At 35.1% G+C, this 3,702-nt stretch overlaps 1 non-coding gene across 1 annotated transcript; it reads left to right on the top strand.

The window, feature by feature from the left end:
• The first annotated feature begins 2,235 nt into the window (after positions 1-2,235).
• LOC112441224 (U6 spliceosomal RNA) lies at positions 2,236-2,338 on the top strand. Its single transcript, XR_003029171.1, has one exon. It is a non-coding gene; the product is annotated as a U6 spliceosomal RNA (small nuclear RNA).
• Positions 2,339-3,702: the final 1,364 nt, after the last annotated feature.

Genomic DNA, 3,702 nt, shown 5'->3' on the forward strand with positions numbered 1-3,702 from the left:
GGACCCTGATGCAGCCCTGTGACTCAATTCCAACCCCTCTCAGTCTGGAGCCAGTCCTGCCTGCCCAGATATCTACCCAGTGACCCAGAAGGAGACCTTCCAGTGACTTGGAGGAAGTCACATTTATCCACAATAACAGCTCTTTCAGCTGTGGACCCCACTGCAGAACAGGCTAAAGTGCTACTTGATCATGATCCTAAAGGCAATCCCATCACATGAGGACCCACCAGGAGAAAGTTTTTACTTATTGAAATCAGTTCTATAAAGACTGAAGGAGATATTTGTTCCTTCAAATGTACAGGCACCAACACAAGGCTACATGTACAATCCAGAATCAGGCAAGCATGACACCACCAAAGGAAACTAATAGAGCTTGAGCAACCAACCCCGAGGAAATGGATAACTATGAGTTGGATGAAAAATAATTCAAAGTAGTCATGTTAAGGAAGCTCAATGAGATGCAAGAGAACACAGATAGAAAACAAAATCAGGGAAACAATGCATTAATAAAATGAGTAGTTTAATAAAGAAATAACAAGTATAAAAACAACCAAATGGAAATCTTGAAGCAGAATGATAAAATGACAGAATAGAAAATACAATACAGATCTTTAGCAGCATAGTCAATCATGCAGAAGAAAGAACCAGTGAACTCAAGGCAGGACATTTGAAATTAGCCAATTAGAGAAACAAAAAGAAAAAAAAAACGAGTAAAAAAGTGAAGAAAGCATAAGTGACCTATGAGACACCATTAAGTGAATAAATTATGAGTTTTGGGAATTCGAGAAGAGAGAGAAAGGGGCAGAAATCTTATTTAAAGCTACAAACTTCCCAAATTTTGGAAGAGATATGGATATTCAGATTCATAAAGCTTAACCCAAGCCAATCAAGCTCAACCTAAAGAATAATACCCCAAGACACAGTTTAATTAAATTGTCAAAAGTGAAAACCAGAAAAAGTTTGAAAGCATCAAGAGAAGAAATCATCGCACACAATGGAACCCCCATAAGTCTATCAGCGAACTTGTTAGCACAAATTTTACAGGCCAGAAGGGAGTGGGTTGATATATTCAAAGTGGCAAAAGACTCAAACTAACTGCCAAGAATAATATATCTGGCAAAACTGTCATTCAGAAATAAAGGTGAGTTAAAGATATTTCCAGATAAATAAGAGCTAAGGGATTTCATCACTACTAGATTTGACTTACAAAAATGATAGAGTTTTTTCATTGAAATGAAAGTTTGCTAAGTAACAACATGAAACACAAGAAAGTGGAAAATTTACTGGTAAAGGTAAATATATAGTTAAAATCAGAATATTCTGATGCTGTAATGATGATATGTAAGTCACTTTTAACTCTAGAATAAAAGTTAAAAGGCCAAAGTATTAAAAATGACTATAGTTCCAATAATTTTTAATAGATACACAATATAAAAAATGCAAAGTATGACATCAATAGCATAAAATATGTGAGGGAGAGGAAAAAGTGAAGCTTTAAGTGCAGTTGAATTCAAGGTGTTATCAGTTTTAAGTAGAATGTTATAACTATAAGATGTTTTATGTAAGGTCTATGCCAACTACAAAGAAAAAGAAACTCTGGTAGATACACAAAAGACAGAGGAAAGAAATGAAAGCATACCACCACAAAGTGTCAACAAATCACAAGGGAAGATAACAAGAGTGAAAGAAAGAAATAAAGACATTGCAAAACAATCAGAAAACAATTAAAAATGACAATAATAAATTATTTCTCTCAATAATTACATTAAATGTAAATAAATTAAATTCTTTAATCAGAAGACACAGAGTGACTACATGGATTAAAAAGCAAGCTCCAACAATATACTGCCTAGAAGCAACTCACTTTAGTCTTAAGGAGACAAATAGGATGATAGCAAAGGGATAGAAAAAAAAATATTTCATACAAAAAAAAAAAAACCCAAGAGAGCAGAGGTACCTATTCTTGTATAATTCAAAATAGACTTTAAATCAAAAACTGTCATAAGAGACAAAGAAGGTCATTATATAATGATGAAGGCATCAATTTACTAAAAGGATACAATTGTAACTACATATACACCCAACATGAAAACACTTAAATATATCAGGAAAATATTAACATAACTAAAGGAAGAAATAGACAATAGTAAGAATACAATAATAGTAGCAGATGTCAACATCCCACTTTCAACAATGAATGGATCATACAGACAGAAAATCCATAAGGAAACGGCAGTGCTCACTTTGGCATCACATATATTAAAATTGAATGATACAGAGACTAGCATGGACCCTGCACAAAGATGACATGCAAACTCATGAAGCATTCCACATTTTTTTTGACCATCAGAGGAATGCAAATCAAAACTACAGTGAGATATTATCTCACCCCAGTTAAAATGGCTTATATCCAAAAGATAGGCAATAACAAATGCTGTCAAGAATGTGGAGAAAAGGGAACCGCTGTACATTGTTTGTGGGAAAGTAAATTACCACAACCACTATGAAGAATATTTCAGAGGTTCCTTAAAAAACTAAAAATAGAGATATCATACTATCCAGTCATCCCACTGCTGGGTATATACTCCAAGAAAGGAAATCAAGATATCAAAGAGATATCTGCACTCCCAAATTTGTTGTAGCTCTGTTCACAATAGCCAAGAATTGGAAGCAACCTAAGTGTCCATCAACAGATGGGTGGATAAGGAAAATGTGGTACTTATATACAATGGAGTACTATTCAGCCATAAAAAGAATGATATTCACTCATTTGCAACAACACAGATAGAACTAGAGGATATTATGTTAAATGAAACAAGCCAAGGACAGAAAAACATATTCTGCATGTTCTCACTTGTTTATGAGATCTAAAAATCAAAACAATTGAATCCATGAAGATAGATAATAGAAGGTTGATTACCAGAGGCTGAGAAGGGTAGTTGCGGGATGGTGTATATGTGGGAGGAGGGGATGGTTAATGGGTATGAAAGTTAAAATTAGTGAATAAGGCCTAGTATCATATAGCACAATAGGGTGACTATAGTTAATAATAATTTAATTGTATATTTTCAGATAACTAAAATATGCCAGGTGCAGTGGCTCACACCTGTATTCTCAGCACTTTGGGAGGCTGAGGCTGGCAGATCACTTGAGGTCAGGAGTTTGAGACCAGCCTGGCCAACATGGCAAAATCCCGTCTCTACTAAAAGTACAAAAATTAGCTGGGGTTGGTGGCACATGCCTGTAGTCCCAGCTGCTCGGGAGGCTGAAGCAGGCGGATCACTTGAACCCGGGAAGTGGAGGTTGCAGTGAGCTGAGATCGCACCACTGCACTCCAGCTTAGGCAACAGAGTGAGACTGTCTCAAAAAATTAATTAATTAAATAACTCAAAGAGTATAATTGGATTGTTTGTAACACAAAGAATGCTTGAGGGGATGGATACCCCATCTTCCATGGTGTTAGTATTATGCAATGCATTAAGTGTGTATATAAAAACATTTCATTTACCCCATAAATATATACACCTACTATGTACTCATAAAAGTTAAAAAATCCAAATTATGATGAAAATAAAATATAAGGAAACAGCAGACTTGAATAACAATACAGGCTAAATGGGCCTAACAGACATACACAGAACATTCCATCTAACAGCAGCAGAGTACACATTTTTTTCAAGCACACATGAAAAAATTATCCAG

This window comes from Pan paniscus, chromosome 9 (assembly GCF_029289425.2).
Source record: "Pan paniscus chromosome 9, NHGRI_mPanPan1-v2.0_pri, whole genome shotgun sequence".
NCBI classification, from domain to species: Eukaryota; Metazoa; Chordata; class Mammalia; order Primates; family Hominidae; genus Pan; species Pan paniscus.